Source organism: Globicephala melas, chromosome 20 (genome assembly GCF_963455315.2).
Source record: "Globicephala melas chromosome 20, mGloMel1.2, whole genome shotgun sequence".
Classification (NCBI taxonomy): Eukaryota; Metazoa; Chordata; class Mammalia; order Artiodactyla; family Delphinidae; genus Globicephala; species Globicephala melas.
This window is the reverse complement of record NC_083333.1, coordinates 34107229-34132078: the sequence shown is the minus strand read 5'-3', so window position 1 is coordinate 34132078 and position 24850 is coordinate 34107229. Positions and strand designations below refer to the sequence as shown.

General features: G+C 46.7%; 1 long non-coding RNA gene across 3 annotated transcripts; it reads right to left on the bottom strand.

Moving 5' to 3' along the window:
* Positions 1 to 5135: 5135 nt before the first annotated feature.
* On the bottom strand, positions 5136 to 24234 carry LOC115845456 (uncharacterized). Of its 3 annotated transcripts, none has more exons than XR_009560221.1 (4): positions 24020 to 24234; positions 22587 to 22679; positions 13749 to 14053; positions 5136 to 5538 (listed from the first exon to the last, which is right to left on the bottom strand). It is a non-coding gene; the product is annotated as an uncharacterized lncRNA (long non-coding RNA). The 3 variants fall into 3 exon arrangements; XR_009560222.1 differs by having other exon boundaries at positions 13749 to 13857; XR_009560223.1 differs by lacking the exon at positions 22587 to 22679.
* Between the last annotated feature and the right edge of the window lie 616 nt (positions 24235 to 24850).

Below are 24850 nucleotides of genomic sequence, written 5' to 3'. Positions count from 1 at the left end.
TGTGCATAGTTCATTTCTACATCTGCTTGTGATGTCCTTCAGGTTGGTTTTGGCTCCTGGGGCTGCAGAGTCCATGACAGTGTGTCCTGGTGCAGTGCTTATGGGTTTGTGTTTAACTGGGAGCAGCAGTGTGGGTCTGTGTGTAGGGACTTCGCTGAGGCCAGATTGTTTTAGCAGTGGTTGCATGCCCACCACTGGTTGCATGTACCAGGCTTTCCATTGCTCCACATCCCGCTGATATTTGATACCGTGTTTTTAATGTCTGCCAGTCTGGTAGGTCTACGCATAATTTTTTCTTATGGTTTTAATTCCCTGGGTTATTAGTAAAGTGTGCATCTTGTTGCATTCATGGACTATTTACTGTTTTTTTTAAAAATATAAATTTTATTTATTTATTTTTGTCTGAGTTAGGTCTTCGTTGCTGCGCCCGGGCTCTCTCTAGTTGCGGCGAGCGGGGGCTACTCTTCGCTTTGCATTACGTGGGCTTCTCATTGCAGTGGCCTCTCTTGTTGCGGAGCACGGGCTTTTGGCACGCGGGCTTCAGTAGTTGTGGCACGTGGGCTCAGTAGTTGTGGCTCGCAGGCTCTAGAGTGCAGGTGTCAGTAGCCATGGCGCATGGGCTTAGTTGCTCCACGGCATGTGGGATCTTCCCGGACCAGGGCTCGAACCCGTGTCCCCTGCATTGGCAGGTGGATTCCCAACGACTGCGCCACCAGGGAAGCCCTGTTTTTTTATTTTTTTAAGTTTTAAAAATTGTGGTCAAATGCACATAACATAGAATTTACCATCTTAACCATTTTTAAATGCACATTTCAGGGAAGTAATTCACACTGCTGTGCAACCACGACTGCCATCTACCTCCAGAACTTTTTAATCTTGCAAAACTGAAACTGTCCCCATTAAACACTGACTCCCCATTCCCCCTCCCTCAGCCCCTGGCACCCACCATCCTACTTTCTGTCTCTATGGATCTGACTGTTCTAGGGGCCTTGTGTGAGTGGATCAAACATTATTTGTTCTTTTGTGTCTGGCTTATGTCACTGAGAATAATGCTGTCAAGGTTCATCCATGCTGTAGCCCGTGTCAGAATTGCCTTCCTTTTTAGGCTGAATAACATTCCATGGAATGGATGGACCGTGTTTTGCTTCTCCATTCATCCCTCAAAGGACACATGTAATACCTACATTTAATTTCTCATGTCTTATAATATTTGTGGAATAACTTCAGAAAGTCCTATGAATCAAAAATCATTTACCGTTAACTTTTTTTTTTTGCGGTACGCGGGCCTCTCACTGTTTTGGCCTCTCCCGTTGCGGAGCACAGGCTCTGGGCGCGCAGGCTCAGCGGCCATGGCTCACGGGCCCAGCGGCTCCACGGCATGTGGGATCCTCCTGGACCGGGGCACGAATCCATGTCCCCTGCATCGGCAGGCGGACTCTCAACCACTGCGCCACCAGGGAAGCCCAGCATGAAAGTTTGAAAAACAATTAAAATAGCACAGGACCGAAGTTAAAACAGGAGGGGACTGACTTCTTGGGACAAGTGTCGGGAGAGGAGACGGACCCTACACTTCTTTCTACAGCCCTAGTAGGTCCTGCGGACCCGGCTTGTTCACACATTGGGGGTCCACCCAACACAGCCATGGTGTCCTGACCGAGGTGGATGTGTGACCCTGGGTGTGGGGTCTGGGAAGGTGGGGTCACTCTCGTGTGTGGATGTGTGACCCCAGGTGTGGGGTCTTGGATGGTGGGGTCACTCTCGTGTGTGGACGTGTGACCCCAGGTGAGGGTCTGGGGATTGTGTGGGTCTCACCCCATCTACATGGGTCAGGTTCACATGTAGGGGGAGACGCCATATCTGCTCTTTGCCTGCAGTGTGTCTTGTCCCCTCTGAGATTTCCAACATCTGAATTGAGGGTGTTGCCCTGATTAACCTGTGGTCCCTTTTCTTCTCTTAATCTTGTCATGTTCATATGAGGACAGGCACCTGTGAGCCGGTTGCTGCTCTGTTCTGCTGAGTGATCAGTAACCCTTGGTGGTATCATATTAATATCACAGCATATCACATAGCATATCTAATCCATGGGGGTCACACTGTCTGGGTTCCTCTGGACAGAGCTCAGGTAGCACAGATGAGCCCCCCTAAGAATGGTCCGTCACGTGCCATGGGAGGGTACCATGATGGCCCCCGAGGTGGGGGATGGTGCTTGGGCCTCACACATTTGTGATAGGGGAGTTGAATTGGAATCTCAATTAACAAGACATCATTTAAAAAATTTATTTTATTTTTAAGTGAACTAAAATACACATCAGGGACTTCCCTGGTGGCACAGTGGTTGAGACTCCGTGCTCCCAATGCAGGGGGCCCGGATTTGATCCCTGGTCAGGGAACTAGATCCCATAAGCATGCTGCAACTAAGGAGCCACAAGCCACAACTAAGGAGCCCGCCTGCCACAACTAAGACCCAGCACAACCTAATTAATTAATTAATTTTAAAGAACATACAAAGAACTTTTAAAGGTCAAGAATCAGGGAAAAATAAAACACATCACATACCCTTTACCATCGTCACCATTTTAAGGGCACGTTTCTGAGGCATCAGGTGCATTCACCTTGTCGTGGGGCCATCACACCATCCCTAGAACTTTTCATCTTGTAAAACCAAAATCCCATAACCACGAAAGTCTCACCCCGCACCCCCACCCACAGCCCTGGCACTGACGTCCACTTTGGTCCATGAGTTGTCGACTCCAAGGCACCTGTTTGAGTGCAGTCCTGCAGTTTGCTGTGAAGAGGTCAGTTTGGAAGAGCTGACTGTCAGTCTGAAGCTCTGCCTGTTTGCATCTGAAGAACCTGCATTTCGGGAGAGGGTGTACAAGGGACAGCGCACCTGGGGGTGCAGATGAGCCAGGACCTCACCAGCTGCCTGTGGTGCCTTCCGGTCCCAGGCTGCCCTTCTGTGTCATCCTTGTCCCTGCTGGCGCCCCTAGGATGCTGGTGTCTGAGTGAGATTCTTCTGGTGCCCCTGCTCCCCTCCCCTCTTCCTGCCGGTTGGGGAGGGGGCTGCTTGTTAGGTGGTCTCTGCTCCTGCGGCAAGAGGGACCCTGCAGGGCCGACCCGCAGAGTGTGGGGTGTGATCCCAAGAGCATGGGGCCCTCACAGAACACAGCGTCGAGGTCGTGACAGGTGCTCAGGCTGCCTCATCACTGACATGGGGTGTTCCCGAGACCCCGCTCAGGAGGGAGTAGTGGGTGGTCTGGGACCCCAGAGGCCCAGTTCCTATTCTGGAGCTCAGAGAGTACGTCCACCTTAGGCTCCAGATTTACCCCGCGCCTCAGCCATCTCCCTATGTCCTGCCTTTGAATGCAGGAAAATGACTTCTACTGATCATTTTCCACAACATAGGCCTGGTCCTGTCAATATTAGCGTTCTTTAATTTAGGCGTCCTGGGATAGCTTTATAGGCCTAAAGAAGGAACAACTCATGAGTGTAAAACATTTTCAGATGAAACTAATATTCGATGACTATCTCTTAGTCATCTTAGTTGAGATGACTCAGCTCTTAGTTGAGTTCTCTTAGTCATAATTCTGGTTTTAGATCTGATGTGGGGATTATAGAGGAGTCAAAAAATATTTATTTATTTATTTTTTGCCGTACGCGGGCCTCTCACTGCTGTGGCATCCCCCGCCGCGGAGCACAGGCTCCGGACGTGCAGGCCCAGCGGCCATGGCTCATGGGCCCAGTCGCTCCGCAGCATGTGGGATCCTCCTGGACCGGGGCACGAACCCGCGTCCCCTGCATGGGCAAGCGGACTCTCAACCGCTGCGCCACCAGGGAAGCCCTAACTTTTTAAAATTTTATTTTTATGGCTGCGTTGGGTCTTTGTTGCTGTGCGCGGGCTTTCTCTAGTTGTGGAGAGCGGGAGCTACTCTTCGTTGCGGTGCACAGGCTTCTCATTGTGGTGGCTTCTCGTTGCAGAGCATGAGCTCTAGGCATGGGGGCTTCAGTAGTTGCAGCATGTGGGCTCAGTAGTTGTGGTGCACAGGCTTAGCTGCTCTGCAGCTTGTGGGATCTTCCCAGACCAGGGATCAAATCCGCGTCCCCTGAATTGGCAGGTGGATTCTTAACCACTGCGCCACCAGGGAAGTCCTGAGGAGTCTAAATTTAAATCTTCATAATCTGTGTATTTGTAGCTTCAGTATCATTCATGACTTGTAGATTTTATGTTAGGGAAGAGTTATTGATTTCACGTATCACGTAAAGGATTCGTAATGATGATAAGGCAGTTAAGATTAGAATGGTGGCTGGTAAATGGTTATCTCTACTTGTGCATCTAGTGTACGTGTATGAGTCAGTTTAGTTGTCAATATTAGTAAAATCATATAGAGGACTAGAGAACTTATCCAAAAACTGATTATTAACATGTGATCATGAAGATGTAAAAGTTCTTCCATAATAGGTGATGTTGCATCCTGAGAGCCTAGATGAAACGGATATGCCATAGTGTTACACAGGATTTTTGCCTATGACTTAACTTTTACAACGTTATGTAATTTATTTTAATGGTATTTCACTTATTGAGAAAGACATAATGGTTGTGGTATTGGCTTGACACCAGTTGACAAGGATTCAATTCCTTCCTTCCTTATTGTATTTTATTTTTAAAAACTTTGTTTCTAAAAAAAAAAAGCAAAAAAAACCCTTTCTTTCTTCCTTCCTTCCTTTCTTTCCCACACTGCACGACTTGCAGGATCTTAGTTCCCCAACCAGGGATTGAACCTGGGCCCCAGCAGTGAAAGCACTGAGTCCTAACCACTGCACTGCCAGGGAATTCCCTCTCCTTCTCTGATTTACAAAACCAGGGTAATAAATAGACTGCAAAGAGTCTTTTTTTTCTTTTGGCTGCACCATGTGGCTTGCGGGATCTCAGCTCCCTGACCAGGGATTGAACCCTGGGCCACAGCAGTGAAAGCTGGGACTCCTAACCACTAGGCCACCAGGAAACTCCCCAAAGAGTCTTCTTTTTAGGAGACTGTTTTCAATAATGCTTGTTATTGGTGTAAGGACAAGAATTAAAAGAAAGTATAGAATAGATGCTAGTTCGGGTTTGTATACCCAAAGAACGAAACCGAAGCTGAGATTGACGCAGCTCAAGTTTTATTCTGTGGCCAAGGAATGGAGAAGTGGGAACTTAGTTCACAGATCACCTTGCCCATGTGGTGAGAGGGATTTGATTTTAAAGAGTAAAGACAAAGGCAGGAGGAGTGAGGCTAATGATGGGGAGCACATGCATTAGTCTAGGGAAGGGGCAGCACTTCCCTGGAAAGGGGAGCCACACCCTTTTTATCCTTTCTTGGTCCATATCTTCCAGTTAGGGCCACCAGTAGGTGTGTCATCTAGTAGCCAATGCAGTAAACTCAGCAGAATGAGACTGAGGGTCTGTTGGAGGTCAGATTCGTTGCCACCTTTGTTCCAGCTGGTTCTATCTGGTGTTTATCTCTTCCTATAGCTTCCTTCTTCTGTCTCCAGACCCTGTGACTTAAAGATACATGTTAATTCCTGTTCAAGCAGGGATTGGTGGGTTTTGAGCAAAGAACTGGCACAGCTCTGACAACAAAATCCCCCCTTTTCTGTTACTGCTCCTCATTCTTGAGGGGTGCTGAAGGGCAATGCTCTGCCTTCTGAAGCTGCTTCCTGCTGAACATGGGCATAGTTTTCCCCTGGATTAGAGGAGCAGAACTGTTCCCTGTGTTGCCTAAAATATGTCTGGTGGTCACCAGGCTGTAGTCCCAGTTGCTTGTACCCTTGTGTTTGTGTCATCTGAAGTTTGCTGGCTTCAAGCCCTTTGCTAACGAAGTTGACAAGGCAGTTAAGGAGGCAAGGCCCGAAGATGAACAGGAGGATGATAGCAATTAGTGGGCCAGGAAATGAAGGAAACCAGGTTAAGCTGGGGAGGCTCTGTTTGACCGTATTCCAGATGGAGCTTGGATCTGGACTTTGTGTGTTTATCTGTGTTACCACTGAGCTTGCTCATGTATCTCTCTTATGTTGACCTCAATCTGACCAGAGTTATTGAGATACATGCAGCAGGTTTCATTCATAACTGCATAGACTCCCCTTGCTCAGCCAGGAGGTCGTCAAGGGCTTGCCTATTGTCGAGAACAACATTTGCTAGTGAGTCCAGAGAAGTACAGAGTCCTTGTAAGGCATCCCCTGTATTTTTAGACAAGTCCTCAAGGGCCCGTGTGAGATTTTGTAGCGTGATTTCATGGTATGCGAAACCTCCTCAGGAGGCCGCCAGTCCAAGAGCAATCCCTACTCCTGCCAGAGTGAGTTCTATTGCCCTTGTATCTGGGGGCTGGGTGACATTATGAATGGTTATACCTAGGTTCCTCAAACTTAGCTGGCCTAGCATGCATTGTGCACAAATTGGGCATTATCTAAGCAAGGGCAGGCTAGAGCCCACCCTGGAAAAGGGAAGGTGTTGGGGTTGTTCTGATGCGGCAGCTGGTTTACTCTCGGGCCACAATGGAACAGGTACCCAGGGGGCGTGCATGCCTGGTGCACCTCTGAGGAACTGAACCACCTCTGTAAGTGGGTAGCCCAAGAGGGGGTGCCCTTGCAGTGTGGGGAGAGAAGCCCACCTGCATAGCAGGGGTCACTGGGGGATTCTGGACCTAATGGCTTTTCCTCAGACCTCAGGAGGGCCACTTACTAAACCCCAGACAACTGGTGTCTTCCCTCCCCAGTAAATACATCTCCCATCTGGTCCCTGTGTGTATTCATTGAGTCAGTGCAGAGGGCACCAATGGGTGAGATTTCCATAGGAGTCAGTCCCGGGGCACTTAAATTGTGGGGTAATGGAAGAAGCAGTGATCAGAGTCCAGAGCAGCCCCCGGTGTTATCGCAAGTCCCTCCCTTTGGTAAGGGCTGCTGACGGGCAGTGGCAGCGAGACAGAGACTGGTTAGAGTGATGGCACTTTAGAGTGAGGGCTTTGTATTTGTTAGAGATGTTAGTGCAAGGGGTGAGGTCCAAGCAGGGAAGCTGCATTATGGATGGGATACGAACTTCAAGTGGGGAAGGTTCAGCAGACTCGTTAGCCAAGGTGAGAGTGAGGCTGTCATTCTTAGGGGTAAAATGTAATACCTTTAATCCATAGGCATCACTTTGTGGTTGGGGGTGACAGACCAGCACTGGGATAGACTTTGTCCACGGGCTATAATCCGTGAGAAATTTACTATTGCACTGAGTTCCCATTCCATGTGGACAGTTGTAAGAGAGCAGAGAAGATAAGAAAGAATAGACAATAATGGCTACTCATCCTGCTTCCAACGTTAATGTCCCTGATATCCAGCATGGACAGAGGAGATTTCTGCCAGAGGGAGGGAGTTTGGCAGAACAGCAGGAGCCAAGTAAGGCAATAGCAATGACAAGGCCAACTACTAAGCCTGCCCACCGCATTACTTATCTATTGGTAAGTTAGGCCTTTTGAAAAGTAACTTAAGGTCTGTGACAGGTTCATAGGCGCTTTGAGTGGATGGCTCAGTAACTTCTTCCTTCGGTGTAGGTGCTGTTTTCACTCTGGTATGGTGGGCCCATGGAGTTATACCCTATAACTGTAAAGCAGAATAAGTAGTCCAGATTACTAGATAAGGTCCTGTCCACTTGGGGTCTAACTGGTCTTGTGGATTTCCAGCCTTCCAGGTTTTCAAATAAATCAATTTTCAGGGGAGAAAGGATGTAAAACCCTGTCTAAAGGGGAAGGCAGTTCCGGATTCCCGTAGGCATGTAAAGCTTTGATTATTTCCCCTGTCTGTAAGGTATATTTCTGCCGGTCCATATCCTTAAGATTGGTCTTGGAGCCGGGTCCTTCAGGAATGGGCCTCATGTACATGGGCTCATATGGACTTAACCTGAGCTTTCCTTTAGGGGCTATTCGCAGTCTCAAAAGTGCTGTGGGGAGAAGGGAGATCCAGGGTTGATGACTGTCTTGACATGGTTTGGCTAAGTTTCTTTTGAGGGTTTGATTTATTCTGCTTTTCTTTTTTTTTTTTTTTTTTAAGATGCTGGGGGTAGGAGTTTATTAATTTATTATTTTTGCTGTGTTGGGTCTTTGTCTTTGTGCGAGGGCCCTCCCAAGTTGTGGCAAGTGGGGGCCACTCTTCATCATGGTGCGCAGGCCTCTCACTATCGCAGCCTCACCCATTGAAGACGCGCAGGCTCAGTAGCTGTGGCCCACGGGCCCAGCCGCTCTGTGGCATGTGGGACCCTCCCAGACCAGGGCTCGAACCCGTGTCCCTTGCATTAGCAGGCAGACTCCCAACCACTGTGCCACCAGGGAAGACCTATTCTGCTTTTCTTGAGGACTGTCATCTCCAAGTGGAGTGTAAACCCCATTTAATTCCTAGAGCTCTAGCGACTCCCTTAGTCATTTGGGAAACAAAGGCAGGCCCACTGTCATTCTGGATGGACTTAGGGAGCCCAAACTGAGGGATTATTTCCTTGAACAGGGCCTTAGAGACCTCCCAGGCAATCTCAGTTCAGGTGGGGAATGCTTCCATCCAGCCAGAGAAGGTGTCAGTCAAAACCAGCAAGTATCTAAAACTTCCTTGTGTCCAGGGCATTACTGTAAAATCAGGTTGCCAGTCTTGACCTGGATATGTGCCTCTATGCTGGGTGGGGGTCACTCCCTTGACCTTGGTTGGGGGTTTGTGTTGGCCTTATTCTGGAGGCAGATAGGGCAAGCTTCAACCACCTGTTTAAGGAGACTACGGAAATTGGGGGCAGTCATGGATTTGATGAGCCATTAAAAAATATATATATTTATTTGGCTGTGCTGGGACTTAGTTGTGGCACGTGGGATCTTCTTTGCAACGTGCAGGATCTTTAGCTGCAGCATGAGAACTCTTAGTTGCAACATGTGGGATCTAGTTCCCTGACAGGGATCAAACCCAGGCCCCCTGCACTGGGAGCACAGAGTCTTAGCCAGTGGCCCACCAGGGAAATCCCTGATGAGCCGTTGATATAGGGCCTCCTGCTCATAATGTGTCCTCTGGTGAGCTTCCAGGATGGCCTGCAGTGCAGTGGCTGATGAGGAACAGCTGCCCGTGACTGTTAATCATCCACCTTGGGTATTCTGGGCTTTTCAGTGGTAAGGTTTTTGTCTCAGAGATAAATTGTAGCTCCCAATTTGTATAGTAAGTCTTTTCCTATTAGGGGAATTGGGCATTCTGGTACATATAAGAGTGAGATAACATTCTCCCTTTCAAATCGCACTCAAGGGGCTCTATAAAATTATGTTCCTGTGGCTTCCCTTCCACTCCCATTATCTTACATTTATCCTTGGTCATTCTGCCTTGTCGGGTGTTCAAGACTGAGTAGATGGCCCCTGTGTCGACTAGAAAGTGAACTAGAAAGTGTGTTTTACCCCCACAGTCAGGGTCAGCCAAGGCTTCTCCAAGGAGCCCCTGGGCCCCTTCAGTCCTCTTCTTCTTTCACGTGTGAGACCGGCAAGGATGAGCCTGGACACAGTGGTCCCTTTAGCTTCCTTCTGAGACGTCTGGGGCATCCCCCTCCCCGTGGCCCTCCTCCCTACGGACTGGCTTTGAGCCCTTCTCTCCACTGTGGGTGTGGTCTTCAATACCTGGGGTGACTCACTGATGTCACAGGGTCCCTCTGGGGGAGGCCCCATCATCACTGGGAGGTTGACTGACCCTGAATTACTGAAGCCAAAATACTGGCAGTTGGGTTCCGCTGGTCTAGTTTCCTTGGCATCTGCCTCCAGATCCTGGTTGTTGAACACCCGAAATGCTGACTCCACCCCAGGAAGAAGGTGTAGTGCGCCCTATCTCCAACTTCTGTAATTTTCTCCTAATGTCTGGGGCGCTCTGGGAAGTGAAATGGGACTTAAGAATGGCCTACCCTTCCACTGACTCCAGGTTCACCTTCGTGTACCCACAAAGGGACTCCCTTAGGCATTCCAAGAAAGCCAAGGGGGTTTCCTTCAGTCCCTGGATGACTCCCTGAACCCTACTCCAATTTAAGGGTTTCTTCCCAGCCAACTGAATGCTCTTAAGAATCAAATCCCTGAAATGTGTGAGGTGCTGCTGACCATTTTCCACTTACTGGTCCCACCAAGGGTCCATGTAGGGAATGGCCTGGATTCAAGGCTGGTATAGAACCTGTCCTGCGTTATCTTGCTTGGTCTTATCAGCTTCTTCAGTTGCATTAGTTATAATCAGTGTCTTTTCTTCCACAGAGAATACGATGTTCAGGAGGGTTTGGACATCCACCCAAGTGTGGAAAGGAGTGTGGAATATTCCCCAGACTAAATTAAGGACCCCCTTGGTATCTTCTTTCAAACCCTTGGATTGATCCTTCCAGTTACACAGATCTGAGGAAGATAAGGGTACATGCAGTGGTCAGTCTGCCCTCTCCATTAAGGACCTTGGAAAGGGGGAATAGCCTATTGCTTCCAGGGGGCTGGTACTGAATGCCGCTATGGGTGTGAACTGGACTAGTCCCCAAGGGAGGCATGCTGAGAGATGGAGGTGGGAGAGTCGGGGAGGTGGCAAGGGCACCAGGTAGGGTGGCTGTGAATTAGAGGGCGTAGAAGGTGTCAGGGAACCAGGTCAGGTAGGGGTAGATGACTCAGGAGTCTCGGGTGAACTGTCAGAAGGGGGAGAAGCTACCCTTGGCAGAGAGAGGAAGTCAAGAGAATATTCAGGGGCTTCCCTGGCGGCGCAGTGGTTGAGAGTCCGCCTGCCCATGCAGGGGACACGGGTTCGTGCCCCAGTCCAGGAGGATCCCACATGCCGCGGAGCGGCTGGGCCCGCGAGGCATGGCTGCTGAGCCTGCGCATCCGGAGCCTGTGCTCCGCAATGGGAGAGGCCACGGCAGTGAGAGGCCCGCGTACCGCAAAAAAAAAAAAAAAAGAATCTTTAGGCTGAGATTCCAGTACCAGGAGAGAGAGAGACATTAGAGATAATGTTGCATTTCTCACGGAGGCCCTTGTTTTTGCAAAGCACCATGAAAAATTGGACATAGGGGATCTCATCCCATATTTTTCAAATGCTGGCAACAGAGGTCCAATTGAAAAATGGTATTATAATTTAGAAAGCCATTAGTTGGCCAACTTTCTCCATCCACCAGTTTATACTGGGGCCATGTGTTGCAAAAGAAAAGAAGCTGTTAGTGGGCGGTAATTTCTAGTTATGGAGGATGCACCCTAGTGGCGATTTCGCTGGGATAGAGGCTTGGTTACCCCTACTGGGGAGTCCTTATTTCTAGTCTGTTTCCAACTTCCCAGTGGCCTCCTTCTAGGGTTGGTGGCGATGCAGATCCCACAAGATTAGCCCACACCAGGTGATCTAGGTGCTCTGAAACGTGAACCAATCTTTGTGGGGTATGGGAGGGGAGATGCTGTCTAAGAGGGCCTTAGTTATAAGGTCCCCCCTCTCTGTCTCTCTCTTTTTTTTTTTGGCTGCATTGGGTCTTCGTTGCTGCCCGCGGGCTTTCTCTAGTTGTGGCGAGTGGGGGCTTCGTTACAGTGCACGAGCTTCTCATTGTGGTGGCTTCTCTTGTGGAGCATGGGCTGTAGGTGCACGGGCTTCAGTAGTTGTGGCTTGTGGGCTCTAGAGTGCAGGCTCAGTAGTTGTGGCACATGGGCTTAGTTGCTCTGCGGCATGTGGGATCTTCCCAGACCAGGGCTTGAACCCGTGTCCCCTGCACTGGCAGGCAGATTCTTAACCACTGTGCCACCAGGGAAGTCCCAGATCCCCTCTTAAGTCAGCAATGAGACATTCCCAGACCCACTGTGGGGCTGTAGGAGATACCTGATATAGGTGGGTGCTTTCAGCAAGCAGTCCCTGGAGATAGGGTGAAGGTGGAGTGGGAAATAAGGGTTCTCTAGCCAAATAAATTACCCAGAGAGCCTCTCCAGCATTCCAGGAGACTGTTCAAAGAGGGCTTGTCCATGCTTGGTTACAGGTGATCGAGCAGGGAGGCCAAATACTCATTTGGCATGTGTCCAGGTCTCTATACAACCAGCTACAAGGACCCAAGGACTTCGGATGATTTGGGGGTCCTCTTCTTTCCCCAGCCAGGCAAAGCGATTTTCCTGAAACCTGACAAAAATATTTTTAAAGGGTTCACGTCTGAGGAGGGATCCCAAGAGATCTGTGATGGACAGTAGTGAGGAGAGATCTACCTGACAGAGACAGGTACCCTGCCCTGGGATGGCAAATTGGGGTAAGACAGACCAACACAAAAGATGTGCTCTTGGATATTTTACTATATCCTAAAGGATATAGGGAACACAGCAGGGACTGGGTGGCTTGGGCGTTTTACAGTGTGGCTACTTACACGGACATTTGTTTCCAGTCAGCAGGGTGCCCAGTGCTCATCTAACCTGGTCTGTGACTGACTTATCCTTTCACAGGAGTGTTCCAGTGGTGAGTGCCCTAGTGGCTTTTATGTGCTCGATCCGTGCCCACAGTTGCAGCAAGGATTTCCAAGAGCATTAGGACAGATAAGACCACACAGAACAGAGACTGAAGCTTCACTTGTATAAAGAACAGAGACTAGGACTTACGATACAGACAGAAAACAAGGCGATGTTCTTACCATGTGGTGGCCTCCAGAGGGCTTCTCGTCCAGTCCAGTCCCCTTGCTTGGAACCAGTCCAACTAGACAGCCTATTGTCCAATCTCACCCACTACTAGAGGATCGGCTATATTTAGATAACCAGTTGCCCAGTCCAGTCCTCTAGACAGAGGTCTGGCTCTAGCCAGGCCAGTATCCTTTCCTTCAACCAGCCAACCCCTACAACCAATCTTGGCTTTATTGGCTGAAGTAGGGTCAGGGCCCCCTGTGCCAGCTGTCCCCTGGATACTACCCCAATGTGTAGCAAGCATCCTTGCTATAGATACGCAAGGGTGGGGAACCGGTCTTTACCTAGGGAGAACTCTACCTAACCCTTGGCTGCTTTTTGATCTCAGACTGGATTCAGTAGCCCTCACTGGCCCAGAGGTCAAGGATTGGGGCAAACTACCCAGTTATTTAGCCAGCTTTGTCAATCCTAGGTCAGCAAGCAAGTCCTGGCTGAATTACTGGATAGAATGGCAGATCCAAAGCCACCCTCTGGCTGGCTCACTAAAATTTGTTACAGAATCAAGTCATATGGACCTCCAAGGAGGGGGGTCCATACAACTTAATTCAGCAACAGAAGCAGTGTACATGTTCAATGCAATCCCTCCAATGTTCAAATGGTATTTTTCATGGAAACAGAACAAACAATGCTACCACATGTATGGAACAACAAAGAACTCTGAATAGCCTAAGCCATCCTGAGAAAGATGAGCACTGCTGGAATCATCTCCCTCCCTGACTTCACACTACATTACGAAGCTACAGTAACCAAAACAGTATGGTACTGGCACAAAAACAAACAAACACATGGGCCAGAGGAACAGAATAGAGAGCACAGAAAGAAACCCATTTGTATGTTGTCTGTAAATTCACGAACAAGGAGTTAAGAACACAAAACGGGGAAAAGACAGCCCCCTCAATAAATGTTGCCAAGAAAACTGGACACCATCAACAACACATACAAAACTAACTAAAATCCACAATTTTCCACATCAAGTCCTTCCTCTGCTGGGTCCTCTGAAAACAGACACCCAACCCCCCACCCCCGCCCTTAGCAGTAAGGCACACACAGGAAGCTTCTCCTCCCATTTTTCCTCACCTTTTACTCCCAAGGTGGTGCCTCCTGGTGGTTCCTGAAGACACTGGGTTCAGATCTGTCTGCATGGACTCAGCCAAGTGTTGTCCCAAAGCTGAAACCATGGTGGATCCTGAAGAGACCGAGCTTCTATCAGTGGCACAAGTAGCCAAGTTCCTTCATGAGCCAAGTCCACCAGTGGAACACACATGCACCTCAAGTATCAGAGAGGTGGGCTTGGTGCCGCCTGCTGGCCAGCTGGGAAGTGCAGACCTCAACCTCTCAGTTCCCTGGAGCCCACGCTCACAACTGGCGAGCCTGCAGAACCACTAAATTTGGAAATTCAAACTGAGATGGAGCCAAATATCCCATGACTTCTCCAAAAATAGTTATAGAATAATAAATTGGAAACCATATGCAATCAAAAGACTGTAGACACAAACTTTACAACTTACACCAAAATTCACTCAAAATTGTCCATAGACATTTAAAATGTAAAACTATAAAAATTATAGGTGAAAACATAGAAGGAAATCTATATAACCTTGGGTTTGGTGATGAATTTTAACACAGAGTCTCAAAAGCCTAAGAAATAATATGTATATATATTTTTGTGTGTGTGGCACGCGGGCCTCTCACTGCCGTGGCCCCTCCCATTGCAGAGCACAGGCTCCGGATGCGCAGGCCCAGCGGCCATGGCCCACGGGCCCAGCCGCTCCGCGGCATGTGGGACCCTCCCGGACTGGGGCACGAACCTGTGTCCCCTTCATAGGCAGGCGGACCCTCAACCACTGCGCCACCAGGGAAGCCCAGAAATAAAATTTTGAACATGGATTTAAAAAATTTTAAACTCTATGAAATATCTTATTCAGAAAACCAAAAGACAAGCTACAAACTGAAAGAAAAATATTTTCAAAATACATAACTGATAAAAGATATGTACTCAAATTACACCAAGGATTCTAGAACAAACCCCATTAAAAATGGGTAAAGACTGGAACAGACACCTGGCCAAAGAAGATATACAGATAGTAAATAACATCATATACCATTAGGGAATTGCAAATTAAAACAACAATGAGATAGCACTGCACACCTATTAGAACTAATAAACTCAGAAAAAAAAAAAACAAAAACTACTACTGATTGATGGAGGGTGAGGAAAAACAAGAGCTCTCCTTCACTGCTGGTGAAATGCATATACAGCTACTTTAAAAGACATTTTAGAAGTTTTTTCCAAAGCTCAATAAGGCTCACGTGAGGATCCAACATCGTGCGTCCAGTATTTAGACAACTGCTTTTAAGAACTATGTCCAAATGCAAACAAGGATGTAATTAAGCACAGCAACTCTATTCATAATGGCTATAAACTTAAAGAAACCAGGATGTCCTTCAGTAGAAGAATGCATAAGCAAATTGGGGTACATTCATCTCAAGGGGAGCAGAATATGCCACCCCAAAATATGCCTGTTGGCATAAGGATAACTTTGAGCTGATTTTTTTAAAAAAGAAGACACATAAGAATCTCTGAAAATCAAGTCAAGATTGCCCTTTTGTGAAGGAAGTTGACATTTATAAAGGAAGTCTCCATTTGAAAGCTCTCTCTCTCCATACCAAGAATGGAAGGATGAATACATCTCAAGAAACTCTTATCAGTGGAGAAGGTAAGACTTAAATCTGCACAACCACCATACCCTTCCTTCATTTTTTTATCTTTAGATGAAGATGGTATTTAAGGTGATGGCTTGGGCCATTTCAGGGCGTTACTCAGTTTTCCTGAATATCTCTTATGCATATAGGAGGTACACACGTTATTAAACTTCTGAATGTTTTTCTCCAGTTCATCTGCCTTTCATTTTCATTACTACATGGGGGATCTCAATGAAGAACAAAGAAAGATAGAGGGAAAATTATTTTCCCTCCCATATACATGCAGTGGAATAGCATTCAGAAATATAAAGGAATGAACCATCAACCCAGGCAAAAAACATGAGTCTTACACATATATTGCTAAGTGAAAAAATCCAGTCTGAAGTGCTATACACTGTATGGCCCCATTTATGACATTCTGCAACAAGTAAAACAGAGAGATGGTAGACGGGTTATGGGTGGGAGACTAAGATATTCCATATGATACTTTAGTGATGAATACCTGCCACTATGCATTTGTCTAAACCCATAAATTTTTACAGCCCAACAAATAAATCATAATATATTTAATTTTAGTTATTTAGGATATGGGAGTGCCACAGGATGCATTACAGAATTTAACAAAAACTGATTTAGAAATGTATTAAAAAATAACCTCACTGTTGGTGGTGGGACAAAAAGTGCTGACCTCGGTAACTTTGGAAATAAATGGAATCTGTAGAATAAAGGTAACAGTGGACTCTACCTTAACAGTGGACTCTATTTTATGTTTTTGTTTCTTTTTAAAAAAATTTTATTTATTTTTGGCTGTGTTGGGTCTTCGTTGCTGTGCACGGGCTTTCTCTAGTTGCGGCGAGCAAGGGCTACTCTTTGTTGCAGTGCACGGGCTTCTCATTGCAGTGGCTTCTCTTGTTGCAGAGCATGGCCTCTAGGTGCGCGGGCCTCCGTAGTTGCAGCACGCAGGCTCAGCAGTTGTGGCACACGGGCTTAGTTGCTCCGCGGCATATGGGATCTTCCCCGACCAGGGATCGAACACGTGTCTCCTGCATTGGCAGGCAGATTCTTAACCACTGCACTACTAGGGAAGTCCCTAGACTCTATTTTATAAAGTTATTTCCCTGGGGGTAGGAGCTAAGAATGCTGAGACCACTGTATTTGTAATCTGGAATGGAGCAAGCGATGAATTCAAAAAATGACAGATGGTGGAAGCCAGGTTTCTCACCATTGGAGTAGGAAGTTACAGATAAGCAAAGGGAGAAGGTTACAATATCCATGTAATAATGGATCAGGTTGGTGGCATTTATGTAAACTCATCTTTAGCTTAACATGGATACAAACAGTTCCATATAGAAATGTTTATAGATCTTCCCTGATGGCGCAGTGGTTAAGAATCTGCCTGCCAATGCAGGGGACACAGGTTCGAGCCCTGGTCCAGGAAGATCCCACATGCTGTGGAGCAGCTAAGCCCATGCACCACAACTACTGAGCCTACGCTCTAGAGCCCGTGAGCCATAACTACTGAGCCCACGTTTCGCAACTACTGAAGCCCACGTGCTCTAGAGCTCGTGCTCTGCAACAAGAGAAGCCACCGCAATGAGAAGCCTGTGCACCGCAATGAAGAGTAGCCCCCGCTCGCCGCAACTAGAGAAAGCCCGCGTGCAGCAATGAAGACCCAATGCAGCCAAAAATAAATTTTAAAAAAATGTTTATAATTAGGTGTATACGCATAAGTTGGAATACATATTTCAGTGCATTATCAGCTGGGTACATTTAGCTTCCAAATGTAAGTTTTTTTTTTTTTTTTAATGGGAGATCTTTTGTTGTTGTTAAATATTTACTTATTTTGGCTGTGCCGGGTCTTAGTTGCGGCACATGGGGTTGAGGACTTCCTAGTTGTGGCACGCATGTGGGATCTAGTTCCCCGACCAGGGATCGAACCCGGGCCCCCTGCATTGGGAGTGCAGAGTCTTACCCACTGGACCACCAGGGAAGTCCCCAAAGGTAAGTTTTTTAATACCATCCTCTAATAAAAGGAATCAGGGCTCTTTGAAGAAATGGCTGCTACTAGGACTGAGAGACTAAATATATGAGCCAGGATAATGTTGAATTATCAGAAAGTAAAGAAGTACCAAGAAAAAAAAAAACTTACAAGATGTTTTCATTTGACATAATTCCACAAGACAATGAAAAAAGCTCTCAATATCCAAAGCAAGAATGAATTAAGCACCCAAATACTGTAATGATGAATTATAACCACAAGTATAAAATAACTATTCAGGTGCCCACACTAGTAAAATAAATGATTACAAACATTCTTATGAATTGGGTTGAATAGAAATGTCCTATGCAGAAGAATTCCAAATAACTGATGTAGACACACAGCCATCCATCAAGGAGGTAACCCAACCCTCTTCTGAAGTGTGGGTTCTTCCTAAATAAGACATACAGTATGGACACGGGAAAAATAACTTCACAGGGAAAACTGATAAACACGACCTCAGCCATGTGACCAAAGTTAACATGAACGGTGATAAGTTGCCTTGAGAGCCTGCTCCTTTGACATAAAATGATGAGAATGCACTTGACCTCTCTGACCTAACTTCCTCAAAACGCATAAACCCAATCTAATCATGAGAAAAACAGCAAGTAAATCCCAATGCGGAACAGTCTACAAAATACCTGACTAGTCCTCCTCAACCCTGTCGAGGTCATAGAAACAAGGATAGTCTGAGAAACTGTCAAAACCCAGAAGAGCCTGAACAGACATGATGACTATATGTCATGTGGTGCCCTGGATGGGATCTGGAACAGAAAAAGGTAGAACAAAGGGAACCAGAATAAAATATGGACTTCAGTTAATAAAAAAGTATTAATATGTGTTCATTAATTGTGACAGGTCTGTAGGAAGCTAAAAGGGAGGGAAAATTAAAAGTCAAATAAGAAAAAAACCTATTGTATCAAACTGGAAATATAGAGGAAATGGGTGATTTTGTAATAAAAACACATTAACAAAATGATTCTAAAATTAGGAAAATACAAACATACCAATTAGCCACCCAGGGACCTCTTTCCCCTGCTGTTTCTCCTCTCATTATGCTGGGGTTTCCCTCTCCTGGACAGGGAAGGAACAGGAACAGAGATGTCCAGCAGCTCCCCTACGATCTGACCCCACCCAGTGTCTTCACCTCCACCCACCATGACGCCCTGAATGAGAACACCCTGCGAGAGGGAGTCTCAGGGATTACTGATTCTAATGTGTAAGCTAGGACTTTTTTGATTCCAAGGGACTGGACACACTTACTGATGTAAAAATAATAAATTTCTTAATGATAGAAATATGTATTTCTACTTGCAAGAGGCAGTTATGGCAGTGGTTTTGGGCCTGGTGGGACAGGGGCTCACACTCTCATAGTGTGACCTGGTCCCTTTGTCCTACTAAGTGACTTTGTGGTGGCCCCATCCACAGCTACAGTGTCTATCTCTGCATCAGGGGCCTCCAGCAACTCCAGGCTGACACCCACTCATGTCCATTCTACTGGGAAGGGTCTCTCCTTCTTTAGGTTCCATGAAAAGTCACAGCTTTAAAGACCTTTGCTCAGCTTGGGTCACATTCTCATCCTTGAACAAGAGGATGGAACATGGGACTGGCTAGACATGGACCATATACCCATTTTTGAGGTGAGGGGAACATGGGATCAACCCTCTGCAAAAGTGTGGACTGGAAGCAGGTGGGATGTAACTCCCAAAAGCTGAGATGCTGAGAATAGATGCTGGGTTGGGGGAAGCAGCAGATTCCACATCACCGACAGCCCACTGCACAGCACAGAATCTGAAGTCCAAGGAGGGAAACGGTTCACTTAGGGTCAGGGGCTGTGGCCACCCTTCCAGTGCTCTTGCTGTCCTCCCAGGATGGCAAGAAGCTCTCCCACTTGCTGAAAAAGCAACTTTGTTGTTGTTGGGAAACTCAGGGCTCCTGCCTTGGGCATCGGGTCCACACATCTCAGAGATTGGTCAAGAATAGCCTGTGTGTCCTCGGAAGGTGCAGAGATCTCATTCCTGTCCCTGGGAGGTGGGAGCCCAGGCATCATGCCCCATGTTCACGTTAATCACCCACCCATGAAGAACAAATTTGCTCATTTTCCAGTCTCTTCTCTCTACAAAAAGTAGAGAAATTATTACTCAATGAAACAGTGGGAGTCTCAAGGATTATTTTATACCACGCTAACACAGTTGGTGGCTTTCCAGAGACCACAGGGTATGGGACAGGGATGCACATATCTCCCCAACAATATGGCCTCAATGTGAAACTGTCTGGGTCCCAGATGCTTCAATACCTTTTTTTCTTTTTAACACCTTTACTGGAGTATAATTGCTTTACAATGGTGTGTTAGTTTCTGCTGTATAACAAAGTGAATCAGCTATACATATATCCCCATATCTCCTCCCTCTTGCGTCTCCTTCCAACCCTCCCTATCCCGCCCCTCTAGGTGGTGCTTCAATACCTTTGATTCTCAATGGATATGAATGTCAATCTTGGTTACAACCAGAAGGTTGAAGGATTGCAGGGCCACAGTCTGTGTATGGTTGTCATGACCAGGGCCACACTCAATGTTTGGAGGGTTATTACCTCTCTTGGCAGGCTAAGAGGCAATGAGGGAGGAGGCATTTGTTTCAACCACATGGATACTGGGAACTGAAACATCTCAAGGAACTGTCTAGGATAACCAGGTAGCTGTTCAATTACCCAGCAGCACAACTGGCTCAGTAATTGGCCACAGGGGCTTGAGGGGCAAAGGCTGACCTGAGCTGGAGGACCACGGATGCCTCCCTGGATGCTCAGAGGCCAAGGGCTGTTCTGAGACTTGACTGTTTTTACACTCATGCAGATGGAACAGAGGGTCCATCCAGTCCCAGGAGGGCCCCACCAGCCCTCAACAAGGTAGCACCGATGGGCCGGCAGCTTGATGCACCCAGTCCTGTATAAATCCACACATGTCTAGAGAGTACCTTGCATGTCAGGGCTGCGCTGGACTGTGGCTGCTCAGACAGAGTGGGGCCAGCATCCCTTCCCAGGTGGGAGGGTAGAGGGAAACCCTGCATGACCTCTGAGACCCTAAGTACCCTTGACTGAGCTGAGTTCAATTTGAATCAGTTGAGTGACCAGAGCAGACATTACATTCATCTATCAGGGCCCAGGGCTGGAGGGGCAGAAAAACAATGGCCTAGCTCAACCTTGATCCTCACCCTGACACTGATCCCAATCCTAAACTCGGACCCTGACCCTAAACCCTGACCTAACCTTAACCCTAGCCCATACCCTAAACCTAACCCATACCCATACCCGTATCCCACCTGTATCCCAATCCTAACCCATACCCTAACACAATGAGACCAAAACCATAAACCTTAATAAAGAAAACTACAACCGTGACCAAAACCATAAAATAGTCATTAACCATACATATGTCATAACCGTAAACCATAACCCAGCCCCAGCCCCCGCAAGTCTCAGCCCTAACACTAACCCTCCAAACCACTAACACCAAGCTGAATCTAACCACATCATACAAATACATCAAAAAAAAAGAAAACTACATCAGTATAACTTAGAAATGTAAGAATCCTCCACAAAATAAGAGCAACATGAAAGCAAAACAATATTAAACGGATGATGCCATAAGTGTCTCTACACCAGAAATTTCAGCTTGTTCAACATATTAAAGCTAAGCAACGTATTTAAACCACAATAAAGGTGTGAAGTAAAAACACATGATCAGGGCTTCCCTGGTGGCGCAGTGGTTGAGAGTCCGCCTGCCGATGCAGGGGACACAGGTTCGTGCCCCAGTCTGGGGAGATCCCACATGCTGCGGAGCGGCTGGGCCCGTGAGCCATGGCCGCTGAGCCTGCGCATCCAGAGCCTGTGCTCCGCAATGGGAGAGGCCACAACAGAGAGGCCCGCGTACCGCAAAAACAAACAAAAAAACAAAAAAACCCCCACATGATCCTATCAATTATTGCAGAAAAAGCTATAATCAAAATCCAGTGCTATTTCATGATACAAACACTCAAAAGTAGGAATAACAACCTAAATGTCCATTGATAGAGGAATGGATAAAGAAGATGTGTACATATAAACAATGGGATATTACCCACCTGTAAAAGAGAATGAAATAATGCCATTTGCAGCCACGTGGATGGACCAAGAGATTGTCATACTGAGTGAAGTAAGTCAGAGAAGGACAAACATTGTATGATATCGCTTATATGTGGAATCCAAAAAAATGGTACAAATGAACTTATTTACAAAACAGAAATAGAGTCACAGATGTATTGGTATATAGATAACAATCTTATGGTTACCAGAGGGGAAAAGAGGGGGAAGGATAAATTGGGAGATTGGGATTGACATATACACACTACTATATATAAAACAGATAACTAATAAGGACCTACTGTAGAGCACAGGGAACTTTACTCAATACTCAGTAATGACCTACATGTGAAAAGAATCTAAAAAAGAGTGAATATATGTATATGTATAACTGATTCACTTTGCTGTACAGCAGAAAGTAACAACATTGAAAATCAACTATACTCCAATAAAGTTTTTTTTAAAAAGTAGTAATAAAAGGATATTTGTTCAGTATGGAAAAGAGTAGTACACAAAGCCACAGAAAACATCATACTCAATGTTAAAGCCTGAAAGATTTACTCCTGAAATCAGGAACAAGGCCAGGAAGCTGGCCTTCACTGCTGTTACTCAATAGTGTACTGGAAGTTCTAACCAGAGTCTTGAGGTAAGAAATAAAAGGCATCCACGTGTGAATGGAAAAATTAAAGCTGTGTCTATTCACAGAACACAGATCACATCTTGTATATAAAACTTCCTATATCAACAAAAAATTATTTGAGCTATCAACTAATTCAGCAAAATTATAGGACAAATTATCAATTCACGAAAATCTATCTTATATGTGTACACTAGCAATAAGTAATCTGAAAAACAATTTATGAAAACAATTCCATTTTAAATAATGTCAATGTTAATATTTAGGAATATACGTGATCAAGCTATGACTTGTTTTTATGTATGTAAAGTTGTTTGTATGTTCGAAATTACTGGGAAGTAAGTTACTTTTCAAAACGCCCTGTCATTACCATGCCAGAAAAGCAGAGAAAACATCAAACTTCCATATAGAGGCCAAGCCTTACCCAGATCCAGTTCACCCAAAGTCCACATGGAATTTACAGGCACTGTGGGAAGATTAGATTAGGAGCCACTCTGTCTTTGGTGTTGTGGATGATCTGGATGCAATAGAAACAGTGGGATTTTCAAGTTCCAATTTTCTACATCATTACACCAAAAAAACTATTAGAACTAATACATGAATTCAGTAAAGTTACAAAATCAATACACACACGTCAATTGCATTTCTAAACACTAGTAATGAACCATCAGAAAGAGAAAGAAAACAACCCTATTACAATTGCATCAAAAAGAACAAAATACCTAAGAATAAATTTAACCAAGGACTTGAAAGACCTACACACTGAAAACTTTAAGACATCGATGAAGAAATTGAAAAAGACATAAATAAATGGAAAGATAGCCCCTTCTCAAGGAATGGAAGAATTAATATTGTTAAAATTTCCATTCTGCCCAAAGCAACGTACACAGTGAATGCCATCCCTACCAAATTGCCAATGGTATTTTTCACAGAAATAAAACAAATCATCCTAACAGGGCTTCCCTGGTGGCACAGTGGTTGAGAGTCCGCCTGCCGATGCAGGGGACACGGGTTCGTGCCCCGGTCCGGGAAGATCCCACATGCCGCGGAGCGGCTGGGCCCGTGAGCCATGGCCGCTGAGCCTGCGCGTCCGGAGCCTGTGCTCCGCAACGGGAGAGGACACAACAGTGACAGGCCCGCGTACCGCAAAAAAACAAACAAAAAAAAATCAACCTAACATTTGTGTGGAACCATAAAGGACCCCAAATAGCCAAAGCGACCCTGAGAAAGGAGAACAGGCTGCAGGCATCTTGCTCCCTGACTTCACACTATATTGTGAAGCTACAGTGGCCAAAAAAGTGTGGAACTGGCACAAAAACAGGCGCAGGGACCAGAGGAACAGAACAGAACCCAGAATTAACCCCACACAGATGGGGTCAGTTACTTTGCGACAAAGGGGCCAAGGACACACCAAGGGGAACGACAGTCCCCACAATAAGCAGTGCTGGGAAAAATGGACACCACATAACTCATGCCGGTTACACTGCACACAAAACTGACTAAAGGGGCTTCCCTGGTGGCGCAGTGGTTGGGAGTCCGCCTGCCGACGCAGGGGACACGGGTTCATGCCCCGGTCCGGGAGGATCCCACATGCCGCGGAGCAGCTGCGCCCGTGAGCCATGGCCGCTGAGCCTGCGCGTCCGGAGCCTGTGCTCCGCAACGGGAGAAGCCACAACGGTGAGAGGCCCGCATACCGCAAAAAAAACCCAAAACCAACCAAACAAAAACAAACAAACAAAAAACCTGACATAAAACGCAGTTTTCCACGTTAAGCCCTTCCTGGGGGGCGTGAAGACGGACACCTCTCCCTCAGCAGTCAGTCACACACACAGGAAGCTTCTCCTCACTTCTCCTCACCTTTTCCTCCTGGCGTCTCCTGGGTCGTCAGGAAACGCAGCTCCTGTCAGCATGGACACAGCCCCGTGTTGTCCTGAAGCCCAAGCCCCGGCGAGTCTAAAGGAGACTCAGCTCCTGGCAGCAGAGACGCTGACCCGGCCACCCCTGCACAAGCTCTGGCGGCGCCTGAGACAAACTTCTGTCAGCTGCGCGCAGAGCCAAAACCGGTGGTAGGCGCGTGCGCCGTGAGTCAGAGAGGCGGGCTCAGTCTCCTCTGTGGTCAGTGCGGGACAGGCAGGCTGCACCTGACTCACAGTTCACTGGAGACAGCGCACCCTGCTGGTAGAACGGCTGAACCCACTAAACTGCAGAAATTCAAACTGAAATGGAGACAGTGTCCTAAAACTTTTCTAAAAATAGTTAAGGAACAATTCATTGGACACCATATGGCATGAAATGACGCAAACTTCACAACTTACACCAAATTCATTCAAAATTATTCATAGACAAACTTAAAATGCAAAACTGTTCAAAATTATAGAAGAAAACAGAAGAAAATCAATAGGAGCTTGGGTTTGGTCATGTAGATCATGAGCTTTGAGTTTTAACACACAACACAAAAAGGCAATCCACAAAGAAAAATAAGGACCTCTGTCATCACAAAGCTACCTCACACCTCAGGAATCACAACAGACGATTCCCAGAATGAACTGATTTGCAGGAGGCAGCATGCCTGCAGCCCTCAGCCCTCAGCCCCCAGGTGGTGCACCTTTCATAGGAGAGATTTATTTCCTGCTTTCCAGGAGACACAGAGAATATGCAAAGTGTCTCTCTTGCATGGGTCTTTTCTTA